This window comes from Falco biarmicus, chromosome 6, assembly GCF_023638135.1.
Source record: "Falco biarmicus isolate bFalBia1 chromosome 6, bFalBia1.pri, whole genome shotgun sequence".
Lineage (NCBI taxonomy): Eukaryota > Metazoa > Chordata > Aves > Falconiformes > Falconidae > Falco > Falco biarmicus.
Window position 1 is genome coordinate 8,103,481 of NC_079293.1, and position 27,322 is coordinate 8,130,802.

The window sequence follows — 27,322 nt, forward strand, 5'->3', positions numbered from 1 at the left end:
TAGATAATTCTCTATTTTGCAACAGCTCGTGTGTTTTTATGTTCATTCAGGTATTAAGAGAGTGCCTCATTTTCTGCAAATATCCATATTTGTAGAACAACAAAAATCTGAGGATCCCAGCCACAGATTGCACTTGTGCTGCAGTGCAGGACACGGAGAATTTCAGGGACCCACCGTGATTATTATTCACGTTAAGTTAATCTGTCTTGTTCTACTCTACGAAGTTGTGGAGTAGAACTTGTGTAAGTAGTACTTGTGGAAGTACTCGCTTGGGATTCCTTGGGTGTTCATCCTTGTTATCGCCAGGCTGGAATCTACAAATTTCAGAAGTTTAAAGCTGTGGCCATTCTTTATCACCACAAAGGTATGGCAGCTTTTAATCCCACAAAAAATGTTATGAAAGCTAGGCTGGTTCCTTTCCAACCCTCTTATTTTGATTATCACTCAAGCTTATAGCACAGTTTCCAATCTACACTTGTTCGGTGTCACTGATCTCTACCAAGTAGCAACAATTTAACTGTTTATCTCCAAAGGGACTATGGTATACGCATCTGCAAGCATATTTTGGAAGCTTGATTAAGAAATGGAATCCTTGTGAAACAGATACAGCTTCAAAGGAAGGCCAGGCAAATGTAGCTGAAAGGTTTCCACAAACATTGAGGCTTATATTACAGTCAGCAGCAGCGGTTCTGCCACATCCATGCCTCCTCTTGCTCCTGAAACATTCATGCAAGTATAGATTTGTTCAAGCAGACATCTACAAAGAGACATAGCTACTTAGAGAGTTCTGTGTCTAAAGAAATCACTATTTGTAGTCTTTTTAACCTACCTTTACTCTTGTTTACAAAGTGTCCATCATCCAAAAGGGATGAAAAACTGTCACACAATAGAGGCAAAGTGTTAGAAACAGTAGTAAGCAGACAACTGACTTTCCCATTATATCCTATAGATTGTATTTGCTTGGTATAATCATTATTTGCTTGGTATGATTATTCAGTCAGTATCTTGACAAAATCACATAGGCCTATACACTATTCCTGAACAAGGGAACTGAGTTATAAAATGTACTGAAAGCAAACAATTTGATGATTATTCTGAAAAATACAGCTTGACAACAAATATGCTTATTAAAATGGACACACTTTATTATTTTCTATAAGAGGATAAAACAGATAAAAGAGTGGTATTCATGGCAGTGTTTGGGAGGTTTGGCAGTCAGTGATCCTGTGTTAGCGATACGGTAATGGGAAGTTCTACAGAGGAAAATATGGTAACAAAGAGGAAGTTAATGATGCTCACGTATAAAACACACTGAATAATGGTCTAAGGAAGCTGTTGTCAGTGCCTAAATGTGGAGAGGAGCAATCAGGCAGCTATCTGTCAGCCTATAGACACTTGCACACAATTGTACTTCAGCTGCCCACAATGGTTTAAAAATAGTTCAAAATATTTTAATAGAATAGTTCAAAATTGCCACCTATGACCCAGGCATATTCTTTGCTTAATGATTTCCAGCCACCCACTGTTCCTGACCAGGCCAGCTCTGAAGGAACAGTAAGTACTGGTTTTTTTGAAAAGATAAATCCCTAAATGAAGCATTTCCAGTCTCTGGAGAGCCCAATAGGATCTAATCCCTTGATGTGCCTGCTTTTTATTAAAATGTATCAAAATGGCAGAAAAACAGGTCACACAGATACTGTAAACCGGATACTTTTTCCCAGATTACGTGTGCAGACTTAGAGGACAGCATGCAGATTTACATAGACTAACCATTTCTGTAAAGAAAAAAAAATCAAGTATCCAACTCTGGGTCCTGGATTCTCAAGTTTTCTTGGACAAGGTTGGACTCATTACTGAATTAATTCACAAATATTGACTTAGTCCAATATTTTCATCACAGAAGTTACATGGATTTGAATGGACAGAGTTGCATCATTCCTCAACACTGGCAGCATTCTGTCTTCCCCCTTCACTTGTTTCCAACCAGAGAGGAACAGGAATCTGAAATCAAAGCCAGGACTGTTGACTTTTTAGTAAGGAGTTCCCCTTTTCTTTTCTTCTGAGCAAGAGGATTCTCAGCTGAATGAGTTGTGGCTAAATCTGCAGACCTGGTGGATTTGGTCTTGGGGATTTGTTCCAGGGCTTTGAAGAGCAAAGTAGGTGGGGTAACGCTGCAAGCTTTGTGTGTGGAACATGTCAAACTGTCTGTCAGCTCTAACGCAGACATAGCTGTTGGAAAATGAATAGTCTGATTTAAACAGTTGTATGTCTATGGATGACCTCAAATAATTAAATACAAAGACAAGTGCAATTTGAGGCAAATACAATCCCAGGTGCTCAAGACACTACACCCCGCTCTGCTGGAATATCTAAATGCTCCTGTGAGCTGCTGTGTGACTGAAGAGCTTGGTAAGGAAGAGCTTGACTATTCATACATGGGCTAACACTGGCATTCAGAGAAGAGCAGTTATCAGAAGGAATGATCTAAGACCTTCATAGTGGTAAAGGTAAAATAAATAACCCCCCCAAAAAAACTAGCAGGAGATTAAGTGCATGCCTTTTTCCTTTGGAAAGGTGTTAAAATGCTGTGTAAGATCCTTTTTGTACTTCATTGGTTACACTTGCAGACCAGTGGAAATATCTACACCCAATGAAAATCACAGTGTGAACCGGAAATTTCTTTCCTATTTTAAGAGTCACTGCCTAGAAGACTGGAGCATGATTTTATGTGTCTCCCCATTGTCTGCTGGTGAATAAAAAGAGAGTGCTCAGCTATAAGTCCTGGCCCTATACTGCTGAGTTTGCAGTAAAACCCTCTTTGAATCAGGGGATAGGAAGAGCTACATTCTGTTGGAGTTATCACAAGTTCTGAATGGCCTTGATAAACAGCACAAAGACAGAAATACTTCCCTTTTGACGTACAAGCATTGTCCTTATTATAAGGTCTTTGCACACAGTATCACCAAGCCCTGATTTTGACTGCATGTTTCCAGATGCTAACTTAGTAGAGATATCAATGAAGGATAATGTTTGAAGAACTTCTGTAGATATGCAGTTTGCTTCTCTTTCAGGCAGTCTGTCCATAAATATTTTGAGCTTCTATAATCCACATTTAATCCTTTCAAAAACTAGAAAGAGATAATATTTAGTTTAGCAAAAAGCAAGTTATATATCTTCTGGAATATTTACTTTTCTGGAAAAGTCTCTCGACCTTCTGCTTGTGTCATCTTATTTCTGCTTTCATTGGGATCTTTTAAGTTTCAGCAGCTATTACATATTTATGATACAGTAGTGCCTGAAAGCCTCAGTCACTCTCTTGTGTATGAGGACACCTCATACCTGCAGTGTGAGAACTTCTGAAGAACATTCTAAAGACATTGTGCTCTGAAAAGACAAGGTAGTTGGGAAGGAAAAAAAAATAAAAATTCTTCTTTCAGTGGTACTGGGGAACGAGAGGCCAGATTCATGAAGTGAATTGCTCAAGTTAAAATGAGAAGGCTGTGGGAGAATTTGGATTTTGCAAGTCCCAGACTACCAACTTAACCACAGATCTGTCTTTCCGCTGAATATAGACACCACACAGACGTGTCCAACCTGTGAATCTTGAACCTTTGTGGCTGCCCAGGTGCAAGTCCCATGCTGGGGTTATACCACACCACTGGTAGTGGGACTGTGCTGATGCAGGTCTTATGAATACTCTGAAACCCTAGCTGTGGGATGAAGTGAGCTTATAGGAACAACCAGACTGCTAGGCTGGCATTGCTTGGACTCCTCCAGGGCAGCTGTTACCCTTTTTCAGTGGTGTCCTGCACTGGAGAGGTGATACTCCTTGCAGAGCCATTCTCATTCCCCTGCCTAGGGACCATCCTAGTTGTTACTTGTCTAATCCAGAGATCTTTAGCCCTGTGTGGAGTTGATATGTAGGTCATAGGGCTGGAAACATGTATACAGCTGCACTAGGCTGGATTAAACATCTAGTGTTATCTATTAAAGAAAAAATAAATTTGCACCATTGCATATATTCTCTGAGTGTGGTTCTTTAAATATCCCAGAGTACTCCTGTATGTCGACCTCAGTTTCTTATTTTTTTGTGGGTCCATATGCTGGACATTTCTCAATTGTTTGCTTTCACTGTGCAAGACGCTTGGCTCCTTGGTTATTGTTCTGTTGTACCATCATTTCACCTTATGGGAAGGACCTTTCCCTCTACCTCCCTAACACAGCTTTTCTACTAGTAGCTTTTTTATTGATGTCATGACCATGACACACTACTGTACCATGCTAGTGAACATGAAAGAAATATTTAGCCATGAAGTCCTACAGTCTGCAACTATCAGCAGTCTTCTCATTGAGCAGCCACAACTTCCATTACTACTGTCCACCTGTGATGGAGAAGCAAAGACAGCTGGAAAGGACAGCCCTGCCTGCAGTGATGGAGATATGTAAGGCTGCAGACTGGTCTGATTGCACAGATAACACAGATCTTGGCCTGTACACCCACCAGTCTGCCCAAGTGAATCTGAACAATTGCAGATGGGTATATGTTGATAAATCATGATGGTAAATAGATGAGGGTTCCTGTTTTCCACATTTGTCTTCTGGCTGCTCTGCTGAGATGCTTCAGCTGAGCTTTTGATGATGAGAGAGTGAGAGCTTGCATGAAACAGTTATCCTGCTCCAAGCTCCCCATCCCTGAATGGACTATTATGGGGGAACCTATATCACGAGAGAGCATTTGTTGTAAGACCTCATCTGTATAGTTTAGGCTAAGCCCTGATTTAAAATTGGCTCTTAGCACAACACAAGTCCAAAAATAGATGAAACACATTTATTCATACTTTAGCTGAAATTAGCATGCCAAAAACAACTCTGTTGAAAAAGCATAGCAAAAACTGTGTTTCATTTGCTGCTAGTACTGTTATCCTATCTCTGTGAAACTGATTTCTGTTTTACAATAACAAATTAAACAAAAAAAACCTCATAAGAGCCAGTATCTATACAGTTGACCCAACCCAACTTGTTCAAAGCAAGGAATCAACTAAGAAGTAGTGTCACAGACAGAATACTGTAAAAATCTTTCTTACTTGTGAGTTTAGTAGTAATTTAGGTTAAAATGGAAATAGATTTATCTTGCTTCATCTACATGAAACCATTTTCTGGTGAACCCTTTCCTGTTTGTTTGTTTGGGGTTTTTTTTGGTTTTTTTTTTTGGCTTTTTTGGTTTTGTTTTTTGGTTTTGGTTTTGGTTTTGGTTTTGGTTTTTTTAATTTTCTTCAGTTTGGGTAATTAAGCTTTCTGGAGAGGGGAAGACTCAAAACCTCCACTCTGAAAAATGTTCTGGCCCTATATAAGTAGGTAGTAAATCCCACTGATTCTGCAGGACTGAGATTCCAGCTGCAACTTTCTTCCAGTCTCACTGGAGGGAACACATGTGAAGTAGGGCAGAAGGGTAGATGAAGAGAAGGACAGCTTTTGTGCTATATGGTTTATTTGCTTTGGAGTTTTTCAGATTCCATTTTAAGAAAAAAGACCAAACCACTATCTGTGGTTTCAAGGTGCTTTGATTGTTTATTTGTTTCTTAAACAGGGGAAGCCTGCAACATTTCTGAAAGCCACCTGAAAATGCTGAAGAGTGAGTGACAGTATGGCTTATTTTACAGACACACTTCAGCTCCATGTTTTAGCACATGCCCAAATCTAAGCTAATTCATATCTTTAGCATTGCTCTAGTGCTTGAGTGCCTTGCTGCTTCTGAACCATAGTATTCTATGTATTGTAATCATTCCAATGAAGCTGAACTTTACATTCCTTTCTGAGCTCGTAAAATCAGTTCTCATGAAATATGAGAAAGCACAGCACACCTGAACACTGAGATCAAAAAACACTATTAAAGGATCTCAAGATATTTGAAATGCATGTCAGGCTTTATGAAATATGTAAAACATACCAAAACAAACAGGAACCCTACCACCAAACCTGTTCTGTTTGTTTTAAGCAAAGCATCTATTTTTGACATAGACTATAATATTAAGTGTCCTCACAGGTAAGGCTTCCTTCTAAGTTAATTTCTGCTACTTCGATATGAAAGTATGGATGTTAAATTATGCATTTGTTTTCAGTTACGGGGAATTTTCCCCTTCGGAATTACAGGGAGAGCAAAGGCTGCTTTCGCCTCTCCATGGGGCCACTGTGTGCTCTGCAGTCCGTGTGCTACAGTGGGGAAGAGCTGTGCCACCCTACACTCATATACATTATCACTGTGACCCCATCTGACCATTTACAGGAGGGTAAAAAACTGTGCTACTTTCTGTGAACGCAGCTCACTGCATGTAGGGAGGAATTTGGCCAGACACAATTGTACAACAGATGCAAATAACTGTCATGTTTTCCTGTGACAAACTTGTTCAACGCATTTTTGGACTGGATTCCACTCAGAGCCATGTTGGCTTTTTAAAAGCCATCAGCCACAAAGTAACTCGCAAATATTTTTTTCTTGATTGTCTGTGCTGCTTTCCTCTAATGGTATTTCTGTTAGCAGTTCTGGTTGTAGAGGTTTTGAGGCGGCTATCTCATAATCTAATTCATGTCGATTAGTTGTCAGTCCAGACAAAAGCCCTCTTATTCAGTTTGTGCAGCTAGCTCCCAATAAATCTTTCTTGTGCTCTATCAGCACATATGGCAGCATTTTTCCCTCAGTCCTCATTTTGTAGCTTTTATCAACAGCTCCCCTCAGGAGACCAAAACCTCTTCCCCACTCTGTCTTTATTTTTTATGTTCTTACCCATGAGAGTAATGTAATAAAGAGTGAGTGAAGCTGAGTAATTACACACGTGTGTCCGTTTTAACTAACATTTAACTAAGCCGTTTTGTCAGTATGAGCACACAGCATTTAACTTTCTGTTCAGGGAAATGGATCAAAGTGAAGATGACATGTTTCTCCACGGGATTAAGAAACCGACTGAAGAAGTTTGTAGGGAACCAAAAACAAAGAAACACAAAGAAAAGAAACTGAACTTCTTAGAGCTGAGTTTGCTCTGAGTTTGGTGGTGGTTTGTGGCTTGCCTGGGGACTATCTCATGAGCGAGCCTGGAGCTTTGCTGCTTGGGAAGGTGCTGGGTGCCCAGATTTGTTACCCTAGTTGGTGGCCTTTGGTCACTACTGTGATTAGCATGGGGTCAAGGTGACCCGAGTGACAAGAGGCTTAAAATGAAGCATCTTACTGAGAAGTGTGTGCTAGTGAAGTATAACAAACAAGCTAGTGCTGGGGGGGGAGTTAAGGCAAGAGAACGTTAAAAGTTTGTATGAGCTAGGGAAGGTAGAACCACAAAACCCCAAAAGATGGCCTCTCAACTTCACTGTTAGATCTGCCCTTTTCTGGCATGTGCAGGGTCTGTTCCCAGATAAGAACCTTGAACCTAGATGGTTTTGATCAAGTCCTGGCCTCTAGCTGAAGGAAATGTGTCCCAGGTAGTGAAAACCAGTCAGAGGCCAACATGAGGGACGCTCTCCCTGAACTCACGAAGCAAGTATAAAATCTCCAGGAAAAAAATGCCTGCAGGGAAAAGCCCCTGGAAGTAGATGAGTTTCACTAACATGTAGGCCTCCAGAAACAAGGAAGGAAAATGCTAGCAGATGCCAGAGGTAGGAGCACAGTGCCAGTGGAGGCAGGCAGTTGCCCTTCCCAGCTGGCAGCCCACTGCATTCACAAATCAGACTGTCCTCACTGCATGCAGTAGAGCGCTGGGTCTGGTGACAGAGGCTGCAGGGCTGCGTTCTTCAAAGGCTGGGAAGTTCACGACTAGTGCATGTTAGAGAGGAGCCAGGGGTGTTGGAAATGTTTGGCTGCTCTTCCCAAGAGGAATGATTCATCTGCCAGCCAGCCCCAGAAGTCCACACAAAGTGTGGTCACCCAAGAACCCCACATGAGACATTGCACAGTGGCTGCCAAGGGCCAACAGCTCCTTTAGTTGTACTTTGCACTGGAGATTCCTATGCACGGTAGAAGTTCTGAGTGAGGATCTGGGGATGGTCTGAAAGAGATGAGGGCACTCACCCCTGTCTTTGCAGCTGAAGATAAAGAAGATATGAATGGATACGTCCCGAAAGCAAAGACTCGCTTAAATGATATTAAGAGGTTGTTGCTGTGATGCTATTGACATATCCTCAGCTGTGGAATGATTTTTCAAATGGATGCTGAAAGCAGATGAAGTTAATTTCAGAAATACTGGCTGAGTGGCTAACTCCCATGAGAAAGCTTTAGATTCAGATTGACGCATGGTGACGTAGCAGGAAAGACAGACGTGTCAGCAGGGTCAACGCTCTCTAAAAGGTTGTTTAGCAAAACTGACATGTATGTGCTCCAAGGGCAGGACAAGAACTAATAGTTACTCATTTAGCTAAATTTTCAACAGCTGAATCATCTTTATAGCCTGATAGTCAGAGGACAGCCAACCTTTCTTCTTTTGTTCAAAAGCTTCCTGTTGATCTACAGGAGAGTTTTCTAGGAGATATAATCACATCAAACTCAATCAAGGCAACATGGTATAACAGCTGAGTCCATAGTGATTTTAAATAATACTTTAATGTAGCCTATTTCCTTTCAGAACAGCCTTAAAGAAACTATTTAGCTTCTCAGTTCTGACGTGCAAAATAATGATAATATTTAACTCCCTCATAATTAAGGTTGGAGTAATTAGTATTTATGCAGACTCCTAAATAAAACATAACCTGTTCACAGGTCTACTTGTGTAATCACAGTTAATCTTGCCATCAGAATAAATAGACCACTTGTATATACGTTTAATGGTGAGGAATTTGCACAACTGTGGATAACAGCACTCTCTGTTCTGCTATCTGCACCTTTCAAAAATGAAGTGATAGTATGACACCCGTGTGCACGTACACGTACATATGTTCTTAACTTCAGATAAATAGGTAAGGGCTTTCCAGTTAAATACTAAACTATGTGGCCGTAGGGAAACAAACACTGATGGCAAAGTTAAAAACACCAAATATATAATATTCTTATGTCAGTCTATACATATAGATTGAAAGGATACACAAATTGTAAAAATTATTTATTTTGGCAGACTAGTTTATTTATTTATTAATATATTAATATATGTTAATATATATAATATCTATAATAACTAAAATTATTTAGTTTGGCAGTCTATTTCTGTCAAGCTCAGAAGAAAATAGCATATGATTTTATATTAACAAGATGACTGAGGTGTTAAGACTTTTAGAATGTAAAGAAAGATCACATTAATTACCAAACTGAGACTTTATAAAATTCAGGAAATGCTCAGGGTAGTTTATTCATGTAACTTCCACCTATTGTTTCTGCCGTACCCATTGCACCTCCTCCCACAGCTGAAGTTGGTACATTGTCCTGCCTTACCCGTTTGAGTTATGTTGGGTGGACATCTAGGAGATTTCAAACATTCAGCATTAACTGCAGTATTGGGAGAATCTTCAGCAAAATTTATAACTCCTATGCAGAAAATTTGTCCATGACATCTCTGGAGACTTTAGAAAAGCTTAAGGGGCAAAAAGATTGCCATCTGGCAGCAGCTACCTGAGTACTCTTCAGGGTGATGCCAGCTTGAGGAGGGAAAAGAGAGGGCTGCATGTTTATGAGAGGAGAGAACTTGGGCAGAGGACAGATCTTCTCCACCAGTTCTCAGCCAAGGAGAGTGTATTTATGGACCATAACCTTGAGTCTGTCTTGAACTCATCTCTTTGCTGTAACGTTGGAGGAGAGAATCTTCTGTGCTGGTTCTAGATCTTGAATGAGGATTCTGAATTTCTGAAGAGTAAATTCCTTCCATAGTTTTGGACTTATATAGCATGGAAGATTTGGGCTCCAAACCTTATTGTGTTACACTGGTGTCCGTATAAACCAGGTAGGAATTTCATTACATAACACATACTGCTATTACATCAGAAAGGCAATGTATTAATCTTTTTTAAAATAGATTTTTTTACTGAAAAATGATTTAAGGTAAAAGGCATTTTGCAGAAGAGGATCAGTATTTGCAGAACTTAAAATGTAAACAGAAGCAAAACAAACAGACTTCAGGTATCCAGGCCCCCAGAACATAGGTTGGTTCCAGCAACCGTACTGTAATATTTTTTTTTTTTTCCCTCTGTATTGAAGTTCACAGTGAGAAAGAAGCTGTGTCTTTTCTTGGCCTTGTTTGAGGTAATATTAACCTTTGTCAATTAGGCTTCTTCACTTTGGGCTGAGATCCACTAAAGTTAGCCATGCTAATTTTCATTAAATTTCTTTCCAGTTCTCTTCAACTTATTCTGTTTTCAATTAAAACTCTTAGTTATTTCATTAAAATGAGTAATCAGAAGTTGGTTGTGCCATTTAAAACCACCATTGCTGACTCTGGCCATGTAATCTACTATTAAGCACCAATAAGTCCACTGGAACAGATAAAGTTATGCTGGTACCGGTGTTTAATAAGACCAAAGCTGGGGTTTATGAAGTGTGTTTTATAAAAATACAGAAGACTGAGCTGTTTGAAAGACATATTGTTACTCTTCTGCAGCTTACTTCACTGCAGATCTTCAAAGGTTGCTCTTCCAGGTAAAAATAAAATAAAAAATGAATGCTTACCTTCATCAAATTTGTGTTACCAGAATGGCTATGGAATCACTGTTTAAAAGCATATATGAATTCAACTGATGAAAATCGGTGTGACCTTACTGAATTTCTATTTCTAACAGTAAAAGAATTGTTTAACATCCTCCTTTGGAAAAGAGTTTTCATTCTGGTCCATGCATATCTTTTCCCATCCCATAATGCTTTAATGCCATGTTTATTGAGATGCATCAGAGAGAAAGTACCTTCCAAATTTGTATCTGATTGACACAGTCATTCCACTATATTGTATTCTGACTGTATTCTCTGTATGGTGCTATTGCTAATCAGAAATGAATAAAGCTGGATTTGAGATATGTCCCTTAATGCTGGTTGTCTCAATCTCAGAAGTGGATGAAGGTGACCTTTGTGTACAAGTACTTCCTTAACTTATAGCTATGATACCAGTATTCCATAGCAAAACAAGTGGGAAGAGTGAAAAACAGTGAAAATAATTTTTTAAAATGTTTTAAAATTTCCTTACTATCCTTGGAAAAAAGAATAGAATACCTCTTTTAAATTTTTCCCCATTTTCAACTAATGTTTAAATGCAAAAAAAAAACCAAAATTAGTTTAATTTTACCCTAGTAAGTTAAAATATTTACCTGAGAAGACAAAATGCTGAACTTAAATGTCTAAATGACACTACCTGTAGCTGTTACAAGACAAGAAAACCTAAATTTAGCATGAAATAAATTAACACTTAAACTGTCTGATGCAGAAGGACTAGGCTGTCCAGCTCCAAACCACATGGTTTTATTCTGGCGCTTCTCATTGGCCATCTGTTCTTTGTTGTCTGTCCCAATTCCACCATCTGTCCCAAAAATTACACAGCATGATGACCTCATCTATGAAACTGCAAGAAGGCAATAGCTCTGTCAATCAAACCTAGTAAACAACCACCACTTCTTTCCTAGTTCTCTTTGTCCCCAGTGCTGGAAGCAAGGAATGCAGATTAATGCCCCAGATTTTTGTTCCACTTCTGCCTCTCTTTAAGCTCATCTAGCATTTTCACATGGGGATAGGAAGAAAAAAAAAAAAAAAAGAAAAGAAAAAGAAAGAAAGAAGAGACTGAGAAAACCAGCTGATGGAATTGGCAAAAGAAATAACATTACAGAGGATACCTACAACTTGCAGAGAAAAAAAAAAAAAAATCCTGATCACTCAAGCGACAAACCTCTAACTTTGTTAATTTTTTTATGTTGAGTTCAGAAGAAAATGCCAATGCCTTTATTGGATAAATTTTAGGTAGTTCACACTAGATGGGATGAATTCTACTCTCAAAATATATAAGAAAAGACTTGTTCCTTTATCCTGTGGACTTGCATATGGCAAAACACCATATAGATGCTCTGCACCTGAACTCCATTCTTCCCTCCTGTACAACTAGTTTATCTTCTTTCTTGTTTGGCTGAGCCATTCAACATACACCTGGCACCTGTATGCAGGCCAAGGGACATCTTGATTATGTCAGGGCTGCAGGCAGGTGGTGGGGTCCTGGCCCCAGGTGAAGATAACTGCAAGGGATGTGAGAAATCACTGGAGGCAGCATAGCTGGAATTGCTGGACCTGACTGACAACAATGCATGAACCTGACAAAGGTTACAGATAGCACTGTGAAGGGCGGTTGGATTTCACAGATGTTTAAGAGAGAGTTACTTAAGAACTGGTTGGATTTCACAGGTAATTAAAGGAGAAAATTAGGGATTTTGGCGAATACAGTCACACAAAGCCAGGAGTATTGGGGTAACCATACCGGAAACAGCATAAAAAGCCAGGAATACCTAGGTAATGGTATCAAAGCCACCAAATTTGGTTACAGAAGCAGCAAAACTGGGACTAAGGCAGAAGAAGTAATTATGGTTTTTTTAGTCGTGAGAGGATGGAGATGACAAAAGCAGGGACAAGAGTAGGGAAAAGTGAGGTCAAGAAACTGGAAAAGGTATGCAAAGGTATGCAAGTGGTGTAATCAGGGCTGCCTGGGGGGTACCTTTTGGTCACCATGGCCTCTAGCAGGACAACAAACCAAACCTGTTTCTAACCATACCACATGTGTTGAATGAAATTCCTTGAACAGGAGGACTGGGACACCAGTGGTGCCTTCCTTGCCACCAGAGAAACACCTGGGATGAATGGATCAGGCATCCCAGTATCACTGTGCCAGTGCATGCTTCAGGAGCAACAGCATTGGTATCATCCTACGTCCTAGCAGACAGCACAAATCTTTGCACCCTGGACTGTCAGGACCTTCTCTTTTCATCAAGTTTTTTTTCCTAAGGACTATGCTACTACTTTGTCAGTTTGCTGTCTCTCAAATTTATTTTATTACTGCTTGCAATCACTAAACTGCAGAAAAACACTTGCTTAACTCTTGAGTTATAATGATGCTTTGATATTGTCTTGTTTGTATTTAAAGTATTTGTGGGTGAACATGAATATCAAAGTCAAAAATACCTATACCTTAACTTTAGTGTTGTGGTGAGGTCTTAAGATTGAAGAAACCTACTGCTTTACTTGTGGAAGCCAAACAAAATTTACTGCTTTTCCTATCAGCGATGTGAAGATAGTAAAAAGGTACTTCTTGGTTTCTGACTTCCGTGAGAGAAGGAGCACAGTGCCTCAGAGGGTTATGTACAGAGGGATGCTCCTGCCAAGCAGGAATGCAGCTGGGGCTGGTCATCAAAACCGGCTGAAACATCACACCTCATAGGGCATAGGTGTTTGAGGTCAGCAGCTCATTAGACATTTCTGTACACTTGGAAACCAGATGTTGCAGTCCCTTGTTTGAGGGTAAATGCTTAACTGAGCAGGGCTCTCCTGTTACATGGAAGAAATAGCACCATCCATAGCTGGGCAGTCATCCTGAAAGGGAAGATTTTGGGTTCTCTGCCTCCTCGGACTGAAACATTCATACCTCACCTCCTGCAGTGAACTGAGCACCAGTAAGCAAGAAAAGGCCTGACTTCGCCGCCGAAATGTGAGGGCTCTAAGGAAGAAGAGGGTTTTCTTAGTGCAGTTGAAGCGGATTACATGAGACAGCTCTTGGATAGAAAAACACAAGGTCCGTAGAGGAGCTTTCAGTAGCCGCTTAGGCTGGAAGAATAGCACTTTACATGCGATTCAGAGTAGTTTGAATGAATGATGCATACTCCCAGGGGATCTAAAGGATTACGTCCTCTGGGAAACTGGCAGATCAGCCTGATCACCCCCTGGCTGAGGCTGAGCCCATCTACACTTGCACAGATGCTGATGAGTGACTCCTGCCCAGAGGAAGAAGTCCAGAAGTCAGATGGGTTTTATTTAGTTGTCTTTCTGCTTTAGTCCAAGTACTTTGTAAGTGACCCTATTTGGTAAGAATAGGGTGATTCCCTTTGGTGGGAGAGTCAGCATCGATTTTGTGCTGGTGCTGCCTCATTCACAAGCGTTGTATGGCATGCTTAACATGTGTTTGTAATAGGACTGTCGCCTTGTATTATTACAACTTAGGAAGCCCAGTATCTCACTGGTGCTAAGGAGAAAAAGAAAAATATATGATCTTTACAGGCTGTATTACAGAAGCTGAGTACACTACATATTATTTCATGTTTCAGAGACCTTCACCCAAAAGTATGTTACTAGAAGAGACATAAAGATTCCCAAAAGGAAGCCTCAGAGATTTATTCTTAAGGCACACTTTCCGAAAATTATGTAAAAGGCATCAGAACAGCGTACTGCTTTGCATGTTGCTGCCCATGGGGCAGATACTTTCCTTTTCCTTGTTTATGTGCAGTTTGTACTGTTACTGATTTTGTACCCCATCCTTATTATCTTGTGTGGTAGAATAAAAAAAATTGCACAGTAAATCTTCTCTTTCAGAGGTACTTAGGATCATTTATGATACTTCTGACCAGAAAGACTTATGGTTACTGGCCACTTTTTACTGTCTAGACCTTGCTATAAAATTACACACTGGTGGGTTAGCACTTTCTACATAAGCATAAATAATTACATTTTTCTCATTTTAGAATTGTTTTTCTCACTGCTTTTGTAAGACTTATGAACTTAGAAAGCCAAAGTTACCATCTTTAAACTGTTTTAAGAAGTACTGAAATCTCTTTCTAGATGTGACAACTGACCAGGAAGTCTATAAACCATGTGTGCCTCATTTAGGGAAGGTTTTCTCCACTTACATGGTACTCCTTCTAACATCTTGAACCCTGTGAGCCACAGAAGAAAATAAGAAACTGCTACATTTATATGAATATTAAAAGATTTTTTTGAATGGTGTCTCTCTGAAAATGTGCTTGTCTTGGACATCCAGTATTACAGCAGGACTTGCAACATAAAAAATGATCTACTCAGAAAGTAATGTCTCGTCTCTTTCCTCATAACTGCTAAATAAATTCTGTGTTTTTCTACTAGGAATTAATGCATGTTTGCTCCCTTTTATCTGCACAAAGAAGACTTTTCTTTTATGATTTTATTTACTCATCTGTATGCTAATTCCAAATGTAATATAATAAGTGCTTTAAAAAATTTTAAATAATGTTTACTTAATTTGCATTTTTTTTCCACAGAAATTATGTTAGAACTTCACAAAAATGTTATACATTTTTCCCACCAGAAAGTTCAGCACCATTGTTTTTCTGTATGTGTGCATTTACATGTATTGTTTTCTTTTTTTTAATTTTATTTACAAGCAGTGATTTTCCTTATACTGTCATTCTCCACTAATAAGAATTTGGTTTTCTTAAACAAATGAAGCTTACAGTACAGCCAGGACTTCACATGCAAATATAACATTAAAAATTCATTTATTGTGTGTGTTTACAAATGTTAAATTAACTGAGAAATATGTCAAGCAGCTGAAAGACAATGAATATAGCTTCAGAGAGTTCATTAGATATTCCAAAACATTTGGAACAAAATTACTAAAACTCAGTTAATATATTTCCACTGGCTGGGTTTCCCTCTTTCCATTTGTTTACACAGCAGAGAAGGGAAGGGGATCACGTGTGAGTGCCAAGTCCATGGTAGAAAGTATCACTGCACACCTCAGAGCTTCAGTTTTCTGTGTGTGCAAATGGGTGATTGTTAAAGCACTTACAGATATGCTGGTCAAAAGTGCTAAATACAGAGGCAAGTATAATGTTTAAGTATTCAAACCCCTTTTGGTTTAGCTGTATAAGGCAATCCAAACAAAAAGTCTCTAGCAGACTCTTGTAGAGACCTACAGAAATTATTTTTAAGCGGGCAAAGTGCATTTGAACTTCACACATGCAAAGTAGAAGGGCCCTAAATGTATGGTTTTAAGCAACTGTTTTCTAACTCAGGATATCTGTGTCAGATGGGTAAAAGAATATGCTAAATACCTAAATAAGGCTTCCTGGAACCAGGGACCTGGAAGGCTTTGTGAAGGGGAAGGCTTTGGTCGTAGCAAAGCGTTTTCTCCACTATGTCTTACTAGGGCATAGTGTTACAGGGAAAGATGTGTTGTGAGGAACTGGGTCTCACTAGGTACAGGTATGGTGCGTTTCAACCTATATTGTCATATGTATTTGTGCCTTATAAACATTATACATATGTATAAATAATGGGTTTGTTCAAACTAGTTTTGATAGGATGAGAGCGTAGTCTTCAAGGTTGCTTGCAAGCCTCGGGAAGAATGGAGGAGATGCAGAGACTTTGCTAGACTGGATGGATGCAGAACAGTACAGAGGTGTCAGGTGTGTGAACAGGAAGGCAGCAGCAGGAAAAACTTCCCAGAGCTTATTCTCTTCTATTTTGACTGAGACCAAGTAGGTAATTGGGAAGTGTGGGAAAGGAGAGGTACCTTAGCTTTGGGCTTTGCATGGCCGAGGAAAGGTGGTGCTATGGGCAGGCTGGTGATTTTATTTTTCTCCTTGAGCTGGGATACTAGATTCAGTGTTAGTAAGAAGGAATAAAGGTGCCTGAATGTTACAGCTATGTCAGGAATTAAAAAAAAAAAATATCGCTAAATTCAAAGAGGAAAGAAATGACTTATTGGAAAAGTGAAATGAGTGTCTCTGTGCTGCATAAGAATGGGATGGATTTTGCTGACTTTAGTGGTCTCAGATGTAGGTGTCTGTGATCACCCCATGGTCAATTGACGGTGGTGTCTCTCCAGAAAGCAATTAATTTTATTTTAAACTTATGTTTTCAAAGGGGATCAATCATACTGTGATCAATCATCCCTTTGTGATGATTATAGAAGGAATCCAGATGAGTAACTTATCCGAATGCCTTTCTTTTGGATAGTGGATATTCATAGAGGTGAATCCAGCCTTTGAGACCACGAGGGGAGAAGGTGTACATAATAAGTCTCTTGGAGGCTGGATCAATGTTCAGACCTACTTTTGAAGCAAAGCATCACTTCTAGTGGCTGCAAAGGTGTTTTATAAAGGAAGTCTGCTTTCTTTGCTGCTCAAATAGGGAAAGTGGGTCACCTTTTCGGTCCATAGACCAGTACGAATCTGTCTTTCAATGTTCAAAAAGCCCATCAATCCAAAAGAAACAAAAAACCCCCACAATACCCCAACAAACCCCCCAAAACTCCCCTTTTATTTTCCATATCCACTAATCAAAACTGAGATATAAAAATCGTTGACATTAAGGAGGGAGCAGAATGAGCACTGTCGCAAGCTATGTAATTTATTGCTGATCCATGCATTTTACTTGAGATGTAGCTTTCTTTGTCATCTTTATTGGTATTTGGGAAAAAAACCCAAACAACCATGTGTTTATAAATGGCATATTTATTTAATACATCTAGCAATTTGAACTTTCTGCCAAAGAAGTATAAAATTGACAGTGGCAAAAGCTCTCAAAAAAAAATATCCCAAAGATGTGAATGATAGTGAATGCTAACATTATTCAGCAAAGAGCTATATTTATTTTCACTCTGTTTTAACAATGATAAAGTTTATAAAAAAATAAGTAAAAATTAAAGCTTATTTAGGAAATAAGTACTTAGTTGATCACTGGCATGATGAAGGAACAACAGGCTTTTGTTGAAAACATTAGGTGTAGAGCTTCTAAGTAGGACAGAGTGAGTTCCTGATCTTGTGGAAGGAGTTTCCTCCTTTTTTTAATCAACTTGCAAAAGTAAGTAGCATTTTAAGTTTATTAGTGATACCGCCTGAAGCACGACAACAGAACGAAGACCTCTTTCTCTGCTGGAATGGAAAGTGGATTTTAGTTGCCTTTTTTTTTTTTTTTAATTTTTAGAAATATTCATTTTTCCCCACATTCCACCTAGAAAGAAGAGAAATCCAGTAGATAATTGGTATACTTCAAAGAGTGTAATGAATTTGATTGATAATGGGCATGACGTGAAGAATTAATAGAGCGATAGTCTGTTGGCATGTGTGGGAACAGAGTAAATGATCCTTAATCGCTTGAAAACAAAGAGCTAGAAGGAAGAAGGAAATGAGTGGAGCGCAACGTTTTGCTGCAAGTTTACTATAGCAGTTGCTAGTAGGTCATACAAGACAGCAAAACCTGGAGGTGGCCTTGGGTCTGTTTAGTTGACACTGGTATATTCTGTCGAAGTCCTTTTACATGTGATGCCATATCACCTTCCTGGAGACAATGCAATACAGGTTTCTGCTGCTGTCTTCACATTACTGTGCATTGTAGTTTTGATTTTAGATCCTCTGGAGTTCTTCACGTGAAGACTTGGGAGGATGCTGAACATCTGTCTTCAAAATGACTTGTGAAAATAGAAAGCTGCAATGTAAAGATGTACAGTATCATGGCACAAATGCTGTATGCCTATCTTTCTGCAAAATTTGTTACTTCATGGAACAGTACTGTTGGTCACTTTTATCATTTTTAACACACTGACTGCGAACAGTTTTTCCCACTAGTTGCCCAGCCCTGGCTTTCGCAGCAAGAGGGAACTGTGCTACCCAATAAAGAAGATGGGGAGGAAACCATGCAAAAAAATACTGGATTGGCTATGTCAGTGACTGGAGTGGATGTCATGGCTTGGACAAAATAGCTCTAGTCACAGGCACAAACACTTTAGCAATTACAGCATGCGAGTATAATGCTCAGCCTTCACTGGGAAGGGAAAATCAAAGGGCATAAAATTCAGTGAATAAATCCAGGCGTTGATACGTAATCTTGTTAACTGTAGGCAAAATATGAGTGCCAGACAACAATGGCATGACACTAGGGGGATTTTGTTCAAAATGAATCTTATTTCATCTATTCTTAGCTAATTTGATATACAGCGTTCTTGTCTGAGTAATCAGAAGTATTTTGGAACTTGCATTGTTCCTTTCTTATCAGAGTAAGAATTGGTTTTGTGAAAAGCCACAGCTTGCCAAGTGACTCGTATCTGATTGTTTCTTTCTTTGATTTTAGGCAAGGAAAATGAACAAAAATCTCTCAAGATATTTACATTTCAGGGAGATTAGATGCTCCCATCTAATAAATTATGAGCTGTAATTTGGCTGTGCTTGTTTAAATGATAAATTACTTTCTTCTGGCTACAACTTACATATTGAAAATAAATTTTCTTCACTATTAACATAAAAATATAATAAATCATACCAAAGATCCTTCAGAAATCCTTTAAATATCATTAAGCATTATTTAGACACTCTCAAGTATCATTAATAATAATCACTGTCGGAGTCTTGTGTCTTAAAATGCTGATCACATATTAGTGCTGAGCTCAGTTTGCTCTCACAGAGTAAGTTCTTGGCACCATTTGGCTTCCCTTTGTATTCCCTGGACTGTACAGGGTGAGTTTGCTGCCCCAAAAATTTCCCTTATGATCCCTTTAGATCACTGCAGGGTTGTGGCTCAAACTGTATGGGAGCAGGGAGCCATAGGTGGATTTTTGAATCTGTCTCTCTGTTCTTCTGCCTCAAGCATATCTTGTGAAGGAAAGAAAATAATCCATACCAGCATTTGATCTGTTGTCAGACCACAATTTGTTTCTCTTTTCATAGAAGGCAGAATGAATGCACCTGGAGATGTAAAAATGGGCTGTATTTCAGTCCTTTTGTGCCTTGCAGAAAATGCAAGGAATTTTTATTATGTTTGGAGACCATTCAAAGTTTAAATGGTATCTCCCGATCTAAGATTACCTTAAAAGACAGTAGCAGGTTACACATAAAGCTCTTGAATGTGTTTTATTAATTGCAGAAATAGCCTGTAAAAGGTGAGCCCTTTATCTGGGAGATCCCCCTTTTAATCTCCTAAGAGTCTTTGAAGAATTCTGATTTTTACTTAAATCACTTTGCTTTTCTAGACTTAAAATATTTCCTTTTTCTCTGCTACTTGTGTGCATATGTATGCTTATGCATATGTCACAAACCACGTACTGCTGATATTTCTTGTCTGTTTAGAAAGCGGTGGTGATAGGCAGCAGGATGCAGAACTAAAGGTTTTGCCCCAAGTTTTCTACAGAATAGAAAATATTTTTCATGTCTGCAGTAGTGCTGAATGTGGTGGTGGAAAATAAAGTGGTCCTTCAGTTTTGCCCCATAACTTATCTTCAGCAGTCTGAGAAACCACAGTAAGGCATCTGTCACAATGACACTTCAGTTAGCTGGAACATTTTATTCCACTCCCACATTTTGTGTTTTCAGAGGAGCGTAGCATAAAAACTATGACTTGAAAACAGTTGGGAAATTTGTTAGTGACATCTTCACTCCCCTCCCACCCCCACAGTTATTTAATTAGACAATGAAGAGATTCAAAGCAATTAGAACGAATCCTGAGAGGCAAGCCCAGGCCCTCAGTGCCCCAAAAGCAGCAGGTTGCATTAAGTTTGATCAAACCCACTTACAGTTACGTTGCAGCACACAAGCAGAACAGATTGAGCTTGCTACTGACACTTTGATTGCACTCTGTAGGATTTATGTTTAGGGAAAGCCTCAGTGTTTTGGCATATCTTATTTGTAGGGCACTGCAGGAATAAGTCCTGTGAAATGTAATCAAATGTTAATAGAAAATCCTTTGTGGTAGACATCTCCAATAGCGAGCTTTTTCTCTCCACCCCCTTCCCACTCTACAAGGCTGTTTATCTACACCTGCCACTTGTAGCTACTCTGCGCAGTGTTTTGTGGAGGCAGTGACGTTAGGAAGACAGAGCCGTGCAGGCTTCCTGGAGGCTCAACCTCTGCTGGGACTCTGCTTAAACCTCCTGGCAAGGCCAAGGCTGGGTCTCAAAGCATCCCCCCAGGACGAACCCCAGGAGAAAACCTCCGCACCAAGGTAGAAGAAATACAGAAAATAGACTCCAATATGCTGAAAAGGCATTGGACAGGAGGAGTCACTGACCAGGCCGCTTTCTTCACCTGTCCCAAAGTAGGTAGGTATTGATGAACACAGAAAGTGTTTTGGCCACAATTGGGTATATTCTTGATCCTGATTGTTTTTCTCATAGCCCGTAGTTACAGTAATTAAGTTTCTTACGTGGTGCTGTGTGTTAAGTGGCACTGAATGCTGGGCCCATACCAGGTGCGCTGGGAACAGGGCCCAAATGGAGATGAAGCAAAGCCTAACAGAATCTCAGCCTGGTGCTGGTCACCAGCTTCATCTCAAGAAACCATTAGGTGTCTCCAGTCCATGTTTGGCTGCCTGCACCCACAGCAAGGTGTCCCAGCCCACAGGGAAGGTCTTCACGCCATACCCTTCCCCTGGCCGTGCTACCTGATGCAGCAAGAGGTAATGGCATGCAAAGTGACCTGCTCAGTGGAGAAACTGTCAACAAAGTTGTGTCACGGTGCCAAAAGAGCTGCTGCCTGGAGGACAATCTGGCAAAGTGGCCACAGCGTACAGCGGGGTGCCCTCGTTTTCCACCATAGTTCAGTTTTCAAGTGCCTTTTCCTCAGCTCCAGAGACAGTTGCTGGCTCTAGGTCGGCCATGTACACGTGGATGGAAAGGAGTCCTTCAGCCCTATGCCTGTGTCCCATGTGGAGGTGCTCGCCGCAGCTCAGGCTTGCAGCTCCTGGCCCTTTGCAGGCAAAGGAAGAGACATTTACGGGGCAGGCTGCTGTTGGCCCCCTGGGAAGGGTGGCAGACCAAGAGCTAACGTCAGAAGGCTGGTTCAGCCAGGAAGCTGCCACTTGGTTCCAGGTGGGAATGGGAGCTCAGCAACGGGACTATTGCATAGGTGCAAATCTGACTTGCTGCATTACGGGATGGCCTTCTATAGCATAAAGGTAGTACCTTCTAACTAACAATGGGTAATTTTTTCTTTTATTTCCCAGTAGTAAAACAAACATAGGTCATTGAGTGATTTGCTATTTCACTGTCTATCCTGCTTTTTCCTAAGGGTGGAGGTAGAAGGATGAAATTTAGATTTTCATTTTAAAACTGTATTAACTCAGTTCTGCCTTCCAGTATCACATCTACATAGAACCACCCATTACACCCTTGCTTTCAGTGTTATTTTTTCTCCTTAGTAACCTCTACATGCAAAAATATTTTCTTATAATGAATTATGCAGAAAGAAGGTCATTGTGATAGACAGACTGAAATAAAATGGATAGGGCACAGAGTCTAGAAATTCCTGGCAAACTCAGATGCTCGTTACAATAAAAAAATCCAGCTTTTGAATGTAAACAAATTAGACATGTTATACATTTTTTCAATATTTTTCTTAAGTTTATGGTAATTTACTTAATCTAGGAAACACTGTAAACTGCTGGAAACAACCAAACAGTCAATAAACATTATAGTTATTTCTGGCTTTCCAAAGCAAAAAATGAAAAATTGATGCCTTATTCACTTCCAGGTGGAACAGTTTAAGCCATCTTTGCCCTGTATCTCTGATTTATCATGTTTAGACTAACCCTTTGCTCAGCTCACACAGGACATGAGCACTGCCTAGTCTTCCCATGGTAGCATGACACTGAAATATTATTAGCTAATTAAGACTGCTTTTCCCTGGTAGCAAGCACCTCTAACTTGTTTTAAAGACATATGCTTTTGTTGTGCTGATGGAGAAGTTAGCAGTGTTTGAGTCGATATCTGAGAAAAACACAAGGGGAAATAAACTTAAAATTTACATCTCAGTACAACTTTTTATTCTTTATGTAATTTGGGCTGAGCTGAGGTTGTCTGCTCACAAGAGGCCTGGTACTGGGAATAGCAGGACTGTTATTATAGGCAGAATTCAAACACATTGGCAGAATCTGTGGGAAAGTTTGTCCATTTTAGTCCTGGTTCTACGGGAGAGCAAAACATTCCTCGAGTAGTTAGTGTGCTGGCCCAAAGCCTGAAAAAGTAACTAAAACCTTCTTTTTTCTCTATCTTTCATACTGAAAACTGACAGAAAGATTAATAAGACAGTTTACTTACAGGAGACTTTTACCCCTTCAATTGCAAACTGGTTGAGGTTACCAGCCTGGTTTCAAGTGAGGGACGGGGGAAAGTGCGTGATGTATCTAAAGGGTACATAACATCCTACATAACGTCTTTCTTGAAGGGTGTAATCCTCTGCAGCATGTTTCTCCTTTCCAGAAAAAAACCACATTATTGCATTTGCATTAACTGGAGTTTACCTGCCATTTTGTAAGATACTAACTCCAGGACTATGGCATATAAACATAAAGGTTGCTACCATCTTTCAAGGATGTGCAATATTTTTTAATGTGTCTTTTTCCCTGTATGATGAATAACATATCATCAATTCTGACTTAAGAATGACTTTCTTTTAAAATGCTTGTCCTCACTTCTGGAAATTGAAAGAAGAATTGAAGTAAAGAGCAATTAAACCTTACCTCTTCAAACTATCCTTGCACTGTTTACTTTTTTCCTTCAAAAATTTCAAGGTTGCTAGAATAACTCTAAGTAGTACCTATTTTGGTAACAGAGAGTCTGACTAAGATCTGCTTCTTTGCTTCCAAATTCTCAAGGATTATCAAATTGTGGCTAGGGAAAAAGACCAAATTTTCACTTTTTTAGGATAAGAAGAGAGGTCATTGGGTTATAAATTGTTTTACACTTTTAAAAACATATGCTTTTATACAAAAACACATTTTTTTAAAATAAAAGATAGAAAAATATTTAATTTTTATATTAACTAAAACTTAAGAATACACATATTAGTCATCAGTAATGTCTTCCTCTTGCAACACCTTTTTTCTTCCTTTATAGACTTTCACTTTTCACTTCATAAGGTTTCACAATTGACCCCACCTCAGAAGCAGATGTGAGTAGTGACACTGGGGATTCAGAGCCCAGAGCTAGGGTTGTTACAGTGATCACTAGGCTAGAATTAGAATGAGACAAAATTCATCTTCAGTTAGTCCTCATCAATATCTCCAGAATGCTGAATTCTTTAATTAGTCCACCCCTTTGTTTTCCTCAAACTCAAGGTCTTTTCAGGCATGTGAGAAAAACAACATTGATAAACAGTTATCTTTTTGTTCGATTTTCCTTTATGTTTGTCAGTATAAAGAACCGCCTCCAGTAATTTTCATGTAGAGGAGGATTTTTGTGCCACACACGCTCTTTAAAATGTGGCATTATAAAATTAAGGTGCAGCATCTTGAGCAGTTCACAAAAGAGAATTCTCATCCAGTGAGAAATTATGTTATTTCCTCCTTTATTTAATCCTGAGTTAAAGCAAACCAAATGTCTTAAAGTCCTTGAGGAATGAAGACTTGGGAAACATTAAAATGTTTTGACAGCATTTTATGATTATGTTGACATAACATAATATAAAATTATCAGCTATAGTAAGTACTCATTTTACTATATGATGTCAAAATAAATGTCATAAAACCATCTGATGAAAATTGAAGAAAAAAATTTAGCTATATCTAAACAAAATATTTTGATGCTGCCAAAATGTAAATAAAAATTGAAAAGATTTTTACACTTGCAGAAAAATGCCTTAAAAATTAACACATTCCCTTGAGATGTTTTTATTTTGACAGGTATTGAATTTTCTGGTCTAAAACTCATCTGTCAAAATGTTTTCACTCTGTCTGACTGACACCATATTTGTACCCAAATTTCTGTCTCAGGCTGACCTTCCACATTGAGTAACTCTGTGCCTCACTGCCTCACCTACTGGGGCAGGTCTGATTTAAAGTCAGTCTGAACTGAGAGTCACATTTTTGTCAAATTAGCTAGCGCACATGACACAGTTTTTGTGCTAGCGTTAGGCTGTTGGAGGGCAGAGAATACTTAATCTTATTTAAAGCCTGTCAGGACAACATTATTGCTACAGGATGTTTTTTGACAGAGTTCAACTCTGTGAGTGTGCGTTTTGGTGGGACCTCTCAGCACTTTGCATCTTGAAGTGATTGTGTTTCTGATCTGGTACTAATAGCCACAAAGGAGGAGTTTATGGAGCATGGCCAACGGCCAGTGCAAGCTGACATTCATTACGATGGGGAGAAGCTACAAGGCCGTGGCAAACATTGAAATGTCTCTTGGAAAAACAGTGCTTGAACAGATTTTGCACAGAGCAGAAATTTTAAACTGTTTATACACTGTACTTTATAGACTTTTTTCTCAGAATCATTTAGGTTTGTTGCTTGAGGTTCAGAAGACCAGAAAGAAAGAGGTTAACCTTGTTTCCCACAAGAAAAAAAACGTCTAGTTCCCTGTCAAAGTGGTTGGAAGAGAGTGGGGATGTGCTCAGTTTTCCATGTATCCTCACTCAGTTCCTGGTATTCCTACCTTTATGGTCTCCTAAAGAGGTCAGCTGGACTTGCAACCCATTCCCTTTGATTTTATTCCTCACTGGTCATTGAGGAGAGACACTGTAATTCATACCACACAACCATCTGACTATAACACTTACCTGCAAAATGGGATATTCTAGAAAGTTGGCTAATGGGAGGCAACAAATAGGAAGGAATAACCATTCTTATTTTTTTGTTTAGCATGCATAAGTGCATTTGAGTTAGTTCACCTCGTCCAAGGCTTTAGCTGCGCTCTTCTCTCAAGACTTCATGGCAAATCATGAGTGTGATTTTTTTTTTTTTTCCCCATCATTGCACACTTCAGGAGAATTTCAGTGATTCATGAAGAAATTGTGGGTTGCAGATGTGGGTGATTCAGCATTTATTACTTTTAAACTCTTCCAGTTTTAATTTGAACTACAGAGAAAAGAGGGAGAGAGTAAAGAAAGGGTCCTAAACCAAACATTTGTTGCCAGCATCTGTACTGTGTTAGTTCCACAGCCTTGTTCTTAGAAGTACTGGTAGAAAACCAGTCTTTTAAAAACATGGGCCCTGCTCATTTAGTATGGCACACAGACAGATGGCTAAAAGGGACAAGACATTTGGGGCAGGAAGAAAACCTAACATGAAGATGCCAAGTTCATGGCACATTGCCTTTTCACTTTGGGGCAATATTTTTTTCTCTTTATTGAACAGCCGGGCTCTTGGCAACTTTATATCACCCTAATACATGATATGATGAGGAAAGAGGTGTTACACCCTCACACCTGTATCCCAACCAGCTCAGAGCATTCTGGCTTTCCTTTTCTTTTGCACAAAACTTTTTTGGCTTTTCTGAAGCAACTCCTGATTTATGTTGCTGTAAGTAAAATTATGACCAGAAGGCATGGCATGTGCTCTTGTACTCTTGTATTTTATGGTTAACAAAAGCTTTTGGCATAACTTCATTTAAAAACTTGCCAATTAATGCTGTAGATAAACAGATATGGTTTCCCCACATAAAACAGCTGAAGAATACAGCATCTGCTGGAGTCACATTATTTATTTTCCATATTTACTTGATACTTTTTAAGGGTGACCATTATGATGAACTTGTTCCACCTGAAAATACATAAATAAACCTCTTGTTCTTTTTTGGTTAATTCTCCTTTAGTGAATTGTAGATTTTATTTTAGTTTTATAGATGTGCATGTGTTGCTGCATTTAATGAAATTTCTCGCTGTCTGATCCTGTAATTCTCTTTTCTTCTCCTAATGATGGTATGTGCTTGTGCAAATTCTGCATTGCCTGCAAAGATTTTGCTGGTGATAGCATTATGCTCAGTCACACTTGGAAGGTCCTGGGGTAATACAAAGCCTTTCAGAGATGGAAGAGGACCTTCCAGTATGCTCTTCTGCTTGTGTATTTTAAAGCTGATCTATATAGGAAGAAGGGTTTAGGTGCATTGTCCTACTCTTTTTTCACCACTTTGGTATACTTGTTTCTGGTGGGTCTGGTAATGAGGGATATTCATGCTGGGCAGCAATTCCTGTAACCAGGACACCCTCACGTGAGGGACTGAAACTCCTTATTCTTTCCCAGCCAAAGCATGTGCCTAGGACAAACATGGTTGCAGCTTTGTCTGTAGTTTACTCATGGACTCCATCCTGAGGAATCACCTCTGCTCTGTCTGAATGCAGTTGGTTCTGCTATGGGTTTTGGTATAATCACAGGCAGATAATGAGCTGTGCCTAGTGACTCGAGGCGCTGATGCGCAGAAGGCTGCTGCTTTACAAACTTGCAAAGGAAAGAAGGGAACTTTCGCCAAGTTCTCTGGGATCTTGTGCTTCGGGACAGGTCTGTGCACTTGTGTTAGCACACCTGTTCAGTGGGAAGATTGCCTCCTCCAGGGCAAGTGTTTCAGAGCTGCCAGGTAGGAGTGGAGGGGGAGCAGGCTGCCCTGTTGACACTGGGGTGGGTTCTGCAGTTTCAGTTCGCTAACTTAAGGGCAGCTTACCTTCAGTG